The sequence below is a fragment of the Alosa sapidissima genome, chromosome 1 (assembly GCF_018492685.1).
Source record: "Alosa sapidissima isolate fAloSap1 chromosome 1, fAloSap1.pri, whole genome shotgun sequence".
NCBI classification, from domain to species: Eukaryota; Metazoa; Chordata; class Actinopteri; order Clupeiformes; family Clupeidae; genus Alosa; species Alosa sapidissima.
The window spans coordinates 12,090,609-12,102,979 of NC_055957.1; positions in this window are offsets into that span (position 1 = coordinate 12,090,609).

Genomic DNA, 12,371 nt, shown 5'->3' on the forward strand with positions numbered 1-12,371 from the left:
GTCTCAGCAAAACAAGAATCAGGCTTTCTCTTAGTTCACCTTCAAACTTGGGAATCGTTTTAATTTGACAAGTATTTGGGACATACAGTAAGTGGGATTTTACATGTCTCTTGCCTATTGAGATGTCTGCCACAGTGAGCACAACCCAAATACAAATGACTGCTTAAAACAAGGGGGATGTATCGCTAGTGAATGGATTTCAGACATACATAGGAAAGGTGGTAAATTCCTTGTGCTATATAGGTAGGGAATTTCCCACAGTGGGCAATCACCCAACAAGCCTATTACACATTACACAGCATGATGTGAGATTCAACAACAATGTACAATTGTCTTGTGTCTGTCGCAGATGTGCTGCATGCTGTTCCCAGAACCTGTAAAGGCACTCCTTCACAGAATAACATGCACAGCCATAAAGGCCAATCAACAACCAAGCCTATATAAAATTACTGGACGCCAGATACAACAGCAACGCACAATTACCTGGCAGCAGTCACAAATGTGCCGCATGTTGTACCCAGGATCCGTAAAGGCCCTCCTCACAGCACAATATGCACCACCAGTAGCCTGAATGCCTAACCAAAGATCCAAAACAAGCAAACAAACAAAAAACACAACATCAATAGAGCAACCTTTGTGAGCCTTGCACTGGGCTCAGCAAGCATGCTCCTTCCTTCATTGGTGTTTCGTTGAATTAGGCCCACACAGGGCCGGAGTGGGGCCACTTTTCAGCCCGGGAGTTTCAGGCCCAAGACCAGCCCACGTTTTCCATAGTGGTGGAAATTGGATAAATGAAGCAACATTTCAGCTCTTACTATCCTGTAGTTTTTATTAGTACCATGGTTCAACAAATGTGTAAAGGTTATAATTCACTTCAACTGAGAAGTTAACAAAAAATATTCCACTATTCCACAAGTTAACAAAAACAGAAAGAAAGAAAGAAAGCCTTTGAAATGTATCCTATCCCACGCTTCCACAAAGAGGCATATTGAACTAATGTTTAGGCTACATGTTTTTGCATGGGTAGGCTATATTGTTGTTTGGTGATTTAGCTTACTCCTTTACTACACCCTCTTCTGAGCAAACAAGGCATATAGGTTTATCATGTAGCATAATTGCTCTTTCTTAGATTAAATAACTATAAATTATCCTCTCTACTTGTCCCTGTAGTCATGGCCTCCTCATCACTAATTTCAGGCTCATCGTTTTCAGTGGTCGACTGGTTGATCTGCTGCTCAGAGGCTACAATTTTTATTGCATAGGCCCACACAGATCAATCTTCAATTTAACAAAAGGCTAATATTTTAAGTAATTTAATATGTTGCTTGCGAATATCTTGACAACAAACGTCCAATATTAGCCCAATAATTGCATTGCCAATAGGCTAATCATTGCCTATAGCAGGGGTCTCAATTGAGCCGGGGGCCACTTTTGCCAATGTCATCTGATCGGAGGGCCATGTCAGTGTTAAAGAATAATAATACAAAAAAAGAACGACTATTTCCTAAAATGCAATGTTTTTCTCAAATACTGTATTTTCAAACACAAAACTACAAACTGAAAGTGCATTATCTATTTTTAGACTCCTGTGCTAGCAACCTTAGCTTATAAATAAAATAATGATAAAATAAATATTAATACAAATTATAAAAACAAAAAAAAGCATAAAAACAGGCAAGCCTATGTGTGTGTTTCACACCAAATAAAAATATTTTCCTCTTATAACTTTTTTAAACCTGGCAAACTAGGCGTCAGGGTTAATAAAGCAACACCATTGGATTTTTATATCAAAATTTCAAAAGGCCATGGCTTGAAAGTGGTCAGAGATAAAGTCCTACTGTAAAAAAATTCTTTGAGTATAAACAAAAGTTTATGAAGGGGGTAAGTTTACCCATCTAATTTGCCACTGGATGGCAAGCACCGGTGACCGTGATTTGTTCAAGTAAGAGTTGTTCCTGGACCAACATTCTAAAGACGGTCCTGGACCAACAACTCTTTAACCAATCACAGCCTTGTGATGTCATCAATGTGAGTCTTCTGCTTCTCCCATTGCCATTTTGAAATTCCCTCCAGAAACAACCAGTGGATCACCAACTTGTATCTCAATAAAGGTAGGTCCTTGCATATTTGTGTGTAAAATAGTTGTAAAATAAAGTAATTCCGAGTGGAACCTAAATATATGCACCTTAGATTTTTTTTATTTTCGTTTTAGTTGACTTGGTTCCATGTTTGTCTAATGTTAGCTGCCAGGCTAGGGACCATACTTTTACTGTAATACATTAGCTTCCTAATAGGTAATTCAGTGGCTATGCATCTTTTAAATAACTTATTTCGAAGGGATACAGTAGTTGAAGTAGCTTTGAAGCTCATTAAGCAATCTTGGTGCCGCTGTTATTATGTTAGAGGCTAGGCTAGGGAACATAAATTTATGCTACAAAATTAGCTTGCTAATAGGTAGGTGTAGCATGAAACTATGAAGTGCCAAGCCGGTGTTATGTTAGTTTACTTGCTAAGGAGCACACTTTTGGACTACTAATGTAGCTTGGTAATAGGCTAAAGCAGTAGCTTTTGTGTGTACATGGTCCTGGAGTGACGTTGCCATGTTGGTCTTGGACCGTCTTTACAATGTTGGTCCAGGACCCACATTGTCATGTTTGTCCAGGACCGTCATTACAATGTTGGTCCAGGACCGGCTTTACAATGTTGGTCCAGGACCCACATTGTCATGTTTGTCCAGGACCGTCTTTACAATGTGGTCCAGGATCCACATTGTCGTGTTTGTCCAGGACTGTCAGTACAATGTTGGTCCAGGACCGTCTTTACAATGTTGGTCCAGGACCCACATTGTCATGTTTGTCCAGGACCGTCATTACAATGTTGGTCCAGGACCGACTTTATAGCTTGCTAATAGGCAATACAAATTTGTCAGTTGTCGTTAGACTGTTTTTCTTTTTTGCTACATTTCTGAGAAACTTGCCATGTTTAAACCTTTATACAATAAGCTACAAAATATTTTTGTCTGCTTTGTTTATTCCAGGCCCATTATAGGGAAGTTTGTCCCTGTCCATCACAGGGAAGTTGGTCCAGGTCCATCATAAGGAAGTTGACCCAGGTCCATCACAGGAAAGTTGGTCCAGGTCCATCGCAGGGATGTTGGTCCAGGCTCATCATAAAAAATTTGGTCCAGGTCCATCACAGGGAAGCTGGCCCAGGTCCATCATAAGAAATACCAGTCTGCACACACTCTGCTTTGGTCTGGACCCAAATGGATGGTCAAGCGATACATCACTGTTTCAATTTAATTTTCTCCTCATTAATCTGTTTATACTATAATTAAAGGGGGTGGGACAGCAGTTTAAGAAAGATGTTTAGTAGGGGATTGACTTTTACCATGTTAAGCTATGGAGACTGACTGAATGTGGGTCGTTAAGGGCACTTATTTGGAAAAATATATTGAAATATATTTTAAGTGTCAAAATTGTTTTTTTTTCTGTCAATTTTGAATATGTACATATTTCAAAATATATTGTGAAAATATTTGTCAAATATTTTTTGTGTATGGGGAACATTATATTAATGTGAACACTTACTGTTACAGCAATAAAAATGGCAGAATCATTGTGAGGTGGGCTACACGATTCACAATGACAGCAAATAGTTGTCATCGTTATGTGCTTTGTCCATCAGACAACGCAGCTTTCTGCGGCAAGACACGCATGCTGCTTGACTTGGTTCCACTTCCTATATACCACATAACGATAATACTGGAAATTTAAATGAAGGATCAATATTCGGTTTTCCTTTATTTAATTTTAAAATATTCGGTCCTCGGTCGGGTATATTTTATAATATTTTATAACATATCATTAATGGCACTTCCAAAAGTTTTTATTAGATAGATTGGTGCTGGGTAATAAGTCTTAGTGAATGTCTGATAACAACTCTTTGCGGTCATTGTGAAGCGTGTAGCCCACCTCAAATATGGGACTGCCATGTGGCTCACACTGTCCATTCACTTCCCCCTATTGATGGACATTGCTAGGCAAGCTTCAAAGTGCCTCATAAACAAACCACAGTATATCGGTTTCTAAATCTGCAGTCAGCAAGTCCCCAAATAATGTATGCAAGATCAGCCACTGTTTCCAAATAGGAAATGTGACTCAACTGTACAATAGTTCAAAGATTACCCAAAAAGAAAAAGTTAAAGGCTATATTGGGTAAAGTTATACTGATGTCCCTGACTCTATAGCGATGTTAACTGTTCTTTTGTGACACATTATGTTACAATGTTACAATAAATTGTGAATGTTATTCTACAGTATGTTGCCACTGTCATTCCACAATCTACCCCAAACTCTTTTGCAACCAATAAACATGATTCTCTGAGATTGTAAAATAATTATATATGGCTTGGTGACACATATACAGGTAAATTCAGAGATTCTTAGAAAAGTGTATGGCTCCATTCTCTAACAACTTGTAAAGGGACTTTGTGCACAATCCCAGATACAGGACGAAAACAAGCAAAAGTGTTTAGGGAAAAAGTCCACACACTCCTTGGTATTTTCTTTTCTTGATTTTATTTTCTCATAGTTTGGCAAGACGTTATGACCTTGATTGTTCTTCCTCAGATTCACTGCAAACACAGGCATTGCACATGGTCTAAATCACCTGGCCTACAGTATAGGGGGGAGCCAGCTCAGTGACTCATTAACCCTTACAGGTATGGCAGGCAAGCTTGTGGCGTGACTAATGCCAAACAAATGCATAAGAACATTATAAGAAACATTAGTAGAACTTTATATAAGACCAAAACAGATCTCTAGTGTATACAAATGCAGATTAGAAAAAATATACAGTTCAATCATTCAATAGACTTTCTGTTCACAGTCCATATTACAAGTTCATATTACAGAAAAGGTCTGATTACAAAATCTTCATTAAGCCCTCTTGGGGCTAAAGTTCCCTGGTGATAGATCTAAAAAGCCTCTCTTTTTAAAAGCTGACTGTCTATGTCCCCTCCTCTTCAGTGGTTTTTCACTTGTTCTATCCCTATGAACCTCCAAATTTGTTTAAATGAACCACCAGGGGACTCTTATCATGATTGTTTCTGATGTTGCTTCTGTGTTCACATTCTTGTCTTCAGAGCCCTGCGTGTTTTTCCTACATATGCTTTCCCACAGGGACATTTGATCAAATATACCTAATTAGTAGTGCTGCATGTGATTTTTCCTTTAACCCATAGTTCTTTTCCTGTTATAGGGTGATTAAAGGAGTGACATTTGTGTGTGAAATTGTCCTGTGCTCAGTGCCCACATGGATAATTTCCATCTGGAAATATTGCAGTGTTGGTGCAGGTGGGCAGTCTGTTTTCATAGTCTCTGATGTTGTCTGGCCTCTTGTAGAAAATTAAAAATATAATATATACAAAAAATAAATATTGACAAAATATATATTGACAAATATGACAAAAATATATATTTTTGACACTTAAAAACCAACATTGTAATGACAAGGCAAATAAATTATAACGCCAGACTATCGATGTAAATGTCTGTATTGACAGTGTTATTTCTAACGTTATTCTATCCTTGCATTTCAAAGATCGCATTACATTTTGAGGGACTAGTTTCTTAGCAGCGGCGGAATTATACTTGCTCCGGTTAGTAGTACTGCGCCGAAAAGTAAACAGTAAAGCGCACTCCAATGGGGATACCTAGTAGTAGCCTTGGTAATATCAGTCCGCCGCTGAGTTGCAAAATGACTACTACAACTTTAGGGACCAAAGTATAACTATTGCAACGCGATGCAAGGGTAGTTGTATTTCTTACACTATTCTATCAACACAGACATTTACATCGATTGTCTGGAATTTGCCTCAGGTGTACTTTGGAGTGGGTAAGACTGTCTTTAGTGGCAGGCTAGCACATACCGTTGACTTGCGCTAGCCTAGCACCTGCGAACTCTGCAATTAGAAGGACTGGATGAAACGTGCTGAAAACGGTCTCCACTGATAAATATCACACTTGCTTACTTGGAAATAAGGTCTTATGTCCAAAATCCTGAACCACCCCTTTAAAAGATGCATAGCCACTGAATTACCTATTAGGAAGCTAATGTATTACAGTAAATGTATGGTCCCTAGCCTGGCAGCTAACATTAGACAAACATGGAACCAAATCAACTAAAACGAAAATAAAAAATCTAAAGGTGCATATATTCAGATTCCACTCGGAATTACTTTATTTTACAACTATTTTACACACAAATATGCAAGGACCTACCTTATTGAGATATAAGTTGGTGAGCCACTGGTTGTTTCTGGAGGGAAATTTCAAAATGGCAATGGAAGAAGCAGAAGACTCACATTGATGACATCACAAGGCTGTGATTGGTTAAAGAGTTGTTGGTCCAGGAACAACTCTTATTTGAACAAATCACGGTCACCGGCAAGCACCTAAAATGATGCACCTTTTAGTAAATACTGGAAGTTGAACATATTTGAGCAGGTTTACTTTCTTTTTTGTCATATTAACCACATAACAAATTAACAGGAAAACAGTAGGCCTAAGATGTATACCAACAATAGTAAACTATTACTAGGACGATAAGTGCCTCCTGGTCAAATCAGTTCCTATCGCGGGTGAGTTTGTAGTTCTTCAGAGCCCTATTTCTACTACCCCTGCTGTCTGTACCACGTCCATCACGGACACTATCATCCCGATTACCACTGCAACCTCCAAGCTATGTTGGGCAGAGGGTCGAAATAAGCATGGTATAGTGGACTCCGTCGTATACACGCAAAGACGCACCTCCATTCACAGACGCACCGTGATCACTGTCAATATCGATCATAATCTCCAAAAGGCATATAATATCTCCATCAGAATCAGAATAGGTGAATAACATAGCCTACCCAAGACTTCATCACACGTCAACGTTTTTCAACATTTGGTGTAGGCCTATTTCTGCTTCAATTTGTGCAAAAATATGGCCTGCATTGCTTCCGCGTCCTTACGAACAAATGCACGTCTTCGTGTTTCTCGCGTGTAATAATAGTAGGCCTATTTCCTGAAAACTTTGTGCAGCGATTTTGGGTTTGAATCAAGCTCTGGATGTCTAGCAAATAGTGGAGGAGAGTACAAATGAGATTTGACACCGTACTTGGATCTGTCGTCTATTTAAATCAGTATCGTTGTTTATCGCAATTAAAAATACCTTCAAGAGCCGAATAACATTATTGTTTTGACATAGGTCGCGGGCCGGAATTGGGCCGGATTTGGCACGCGGGCCGGAGTTTGAGACCCCTGGCCTATAGGCTATCTCTCTTTACCAGTTGCCACTTTTGTCTGTAATCTGGAAGCTTGGCAAATTTAGCAGCATTCTACCTGGCCGTTTCAGTCCCTCCTGGCCTCTTTCTACATCCATCCTTCCTGACGCTTATGGCTAATGTAGGGCCGGCCGGCTATCCGTAGGCTATTTGAGAAAACTTTTTGGAAAAGACGGGCGATATGGACCCAACCAACTCTTTTTGGGAGGGGAGAACTCCCTCACATGGTAGGCTACAACCCATGCAGAGGCAATGGTGTCATGCACAGAATGCGGAACGTATATAGTCTAATTTAAGAGAAGATAGACTAACGTGACAAATGTCAATATTTTTTTTCCTCGACCGGCCCAAAAGTGAAGCGGCCCACCGGGAATTCTCCCGATTACCCACCCCGGGCCTGGGCCCACAAAATATCTAGAGGACTCAACAGTGGTGTTTGGTGTCCCGGACCCACCCCTCTCCACACTCACGGGTCGGGACATGTTACAAACAGAGACATCAACAAGTACCATTCCAGAAACACGGCAAGATCACACATCCCTGAGTCAATTCAGGTCATAGCGTGATCCAACGTAGTCTGCTAGCGCCTCAGCCATAACCATAACCATTGAACTTTTCATCAGCCTCAGGCAGCTCCTTTACAACTCTTTTCACTGATTGTCCTTGAAAACAAAAATGTAACAAATGTGTTGTGACTGCTACGAAAGCCTCTAACACCTGAAGGACTTCATAAGTGGCTCTTACAAGGAATTTAATCATCCATTTAAGCATCCATAACCTATTGTTCTTCCCAGCTGATCATTCTCTTCACATCATGCCAGGTAATCCACTGGCCTTGTTTTGATTTCGTCTTCTTGTTCCCCAGCAAAGCTGGTCCCCATCTTTCTGTTGTCCTGTTACCCCATGCTTTCCTATCGGCACCAAGACCAAGCCCTGCTCTTCTGTTCTCCACCTGCCCAACCATATCTATGCTACATTGGGCCTTGAGCATGCTTAACTGCTTCCTGTGGATTCCACGTCTTTTCTGTTTTCACTGATAGGGCAGTGTTCTTGATGTTTGAATCCTTACACTGTGACAGTTATCACCAGACTGGTACATTTGAACTCTTGATGTTTGGATCCTTACACTGTGACAGTTATCTCCAGACTGGTATTAGTACATTTGAACTCTTGATGATTGGATCCTTACACTGTGACAGTTATCTCCAGACTGGTATTAGTACATTTGAACTTAAGATCAGAAATATTAATGACTCTTATTTGATCACATAACCCATGACATATTTTACAAACAGCGCACCATATATTGAAAAATAATACACACAATGTTGTTTTCAGATATACAATAAATATTTCTTCCTCTATTTGCTGATTAAGCATTCATTCACTTCACTACAAGCTTTCATTGTAGAGAGATTTTAATTTCAGTGATCAAAAACAGTGGGGATGAAATTTGTGATTGTTAAAAGAGGTGGTGACAAGTCCTCAACGCTCACAGCTTATATGAGGCTTCCCTTTGTTTTCATTTTAATTAAGTGGGGAAAAGAGATTAGTGGCTCTCAAATACATTCTGGCCTTTGCAACACCAAACTACACTGCAATAAAGTGTTATAATCTTATATTAAGATACAAAATCTAGTTAGTATTGTTTAGTATAAAGACAGAAAACAAGTAAATTTATCTGACAGTGGAGTAAGTGAATTTACCTTAAATTGTCTTAAATCTTCAATCTTATCTTAAATTAAGATAAAATCACTTACTCCACTTGCAGATGAATTTACTTGTTTTTATGTCTTAATTTAAGAAGATTTTGACTTATAATAAGGTATCATATTATTATAGCTTATATAATTAAAAATAAAATAACAAAAATGATATAGGTAAGATATCATTTTTTGCCGTGTGTGATTCTAATGAACTCTAATCACATGAGCTACTGGATGGATATACTATGGCAAGCAAAATATATGGTAATGGTTATCAGGAGCTCTGTAACAGTACACAGTGAAAGAGACATGATCTGGATGTGACAGAGAGCTGTGTAGTTTAAAAGGGGCAAGTTTGGAGGCAAGACAGGAAACAGACACTTTTACTCACCAGGGCTATGAATACAACTTAGTCCATAAATTAAATATTGGACAACTAGGGCACATGTTAACACTGACATCTTAAGTGTTACATTCATCATGGCAAAGGTGAAAATGCTGTGAACACAACAAAGCAGACAGGGGCTACTAGGCATTGCACACCTACCCCAATGCAACAGCAGGGTCCCTTGTATTAGCCATTCTCATTTACAATCTCAAAGTCTTTACTTACATCGTCACTGGCAGGTGAGTGCCTTGTCCTGTGCTGCAGGTTGCTGAGGTGAAGTCAGAACAGACTGATACTGGTGTATCAACCGGAATCTCTTGTGTTGCTATACAGTATGTGCAGATTCAGGTGAAGCAACCGGAATCTCTTGTGTTGCTATAGTATGTGCAGATTCAGGTGAAGCAACCGAAATCTCTTGTGTTGCTATACAGTATGTGCAGATTCAGGTGAAGCAACCGGAATCTCTTGTGTTGCTATATGTGCAGATTTAGGTCCTCAACGCTCACAGCTTATATGAGGCTTCCCTTTGTTTTCATTTTAATTAAGTGGGGAAAAGAGATTAGTGGCTCTCAAATACATTCTGGCCTTTGCAACACCAAACTACACTGCAATAAAGTGTTATCTTATCTTATATTAAGATACAAAATCTAGTTAGTATTGTTATATTGTTGTTATATTGTTGTATTGTTAGTATAAAGACAGAAAACAAGTAAATTTATCTGACAGTGGAGTAAGTGAATTTACCTTAAATTGTCTTAAATCTTCAATCTTATCTAAAATTAAGATAAAATCACTTACTCCACTGGCAGATGAATTTACTTGTTTTTATGTCTTAATTTAAGAAGATTTTGACTTATAATAAGGTATCATATTATTATAGCTTATATCATTAAAAACTAGATGTACCGCAGAGCGGTACAAAATATGACCGCCGCCCAGTCCAGCACATTTTTTTCCACAAAAATAAATCACACTGAAAGGCCTATATGATTCTAACTGTCTTATGCATTATCCACACTCAATTCTCACTGGTATCTGCTAGACAACAAGTACCAAAACATGATTAGTTCATAGATTTCACATGTAAAATTCATTTTATACAACCCCACCCCCATCTTGCCTGTTCATAATTCTGAGAAATTCTTGAATTGTGTGCATGTGTGCGTGTACACGTTTATGTTTATGTGTGTGGGTGTGTGTGTGTGTGTGTGCATGCTTGTGTGTTTGCCTGCATATGTGTGTTTGTGCATGTGCATGCATGCGTACATATGTCTACTGTGTGAGTATGTGTCATACGTATAATTACTGTGAATGTATGTGTGTGCGTGTGTATCAGTTTATGCACATGTGTGCACATGGAATGGGTTAACATGACCCCTGGAGGCAAACATACGGAAAAAATTGGTCATCCTAGGCCCTACGGTTCTCAAGATATTCACAGAAAACTGTGTCTGCCCTACCCTCCTTTCGGGGGGTCCAGTACAGCAGGGGGGCTACAGATCAAAACAAAAAACGATGGTTCCATGCTATCCATGTGGGGGTACATGCCCACCAAGTTTCGTGTACCCCGGTCTTACAGTGTGCCGGGAATCCTTGTTGGTGTACGTCACTAAATGTACACATAAATTATTTTATTGTAAGGCCCCCCATGAACGAAAGTCCACGAAACTTGGCATGCATTCGGAGGGTGTCATAATGATCCTACACTTTCAATTTCGTGCAGTTTTGACCATGTCAGCCAGAGATATTGTGATGAAAACACCTAATTTTTTGCTTTTTAATTTTTAACTAGGTGGCGCTATACATGAAATAAGTGGTAATGGGATGGGTTGACATGCCCCCTTAAGACCAACATACAAAAAAAAGGTGGACCTCCTAGTTTTTAGACTAGGTTTAGTCAAAAATCTGACTAAACCTATATGCTTCGCTGCGCGGCGGTCATAATAAAATAACAAAAATGATATAGGTAAGATATCATTTTTTGCCGTGTGTGATTCTAATGAACTCTAATCACATGAGCTACTGGATGGGTATGCTATGGCAAGCAAAATATATGGTAATGGTTATCAGGAGCTCTGTAACAGCACACAGTGAAAGAGACATGATCTGGATGTGACAGAGAGCTGTGTAGTTTAAAAGGGGCAAGTTTGGAGGCAAGACAGGAAACAGACACTTTTACTCACCAGGGCCATGAATACAAGTTAGTCCATAAATTAAATATTGGACAACTAGGGCACATGTTAACACTGACATCTTAAGTGCTACATTCTTCATGGCAAAGGTGAAAATGCTGTGAACACAACAAAGCAGACAGGGGCTACTAGGCATTGCACACCTACCCCAATGCAACAGCAGGGTCCCTTGTATTAGCCATTCTCATTTACAATCTCAAAGTCTTCACTTACATCGTCACTGGCAGGTGAGTGCCCTGCCCTTGTGAAGTCAGAACAGACTGATCCTGGTGTATCAACCGGAATCTCTTGTGTTGCTATACAGTATGTGCAGATTCAGGTGAAGCAACCGGAAACTCTTGTGTTGCTATATGTGCAGATTCAGGTGAAGCAACCGGAATCTCTTGTGTTGCTATACAGTATGTGCAGATTCAGGTGAAGCAAGCGGAATCTCTTGTGTTGCTATACAGTATGTGCAGATTCAGGTGAAGCAAGCGGAATCTCTTGTGTTGCTATATGTGCAGATTCAGGTGAAGCAACCGGAATCTCTTGTGTTGCTATATGTGCAGATTCAGGTGAAGCAAGCGGAATCTCTTGTGTTGCTATACAGTATGAGCAGATTCAGGTGAAGCAACCGGAATCTCTTGTGTTGCTATACAGCATGTGCAGATTCAGGTGAAGCAAGCTTGAAAACCCTTACCTCCTCTCACCACATGAGGGAAAGTGATTCTCTTCCAACATACTTCAGATTCAGATTCAAATTCAGATACTTTTAC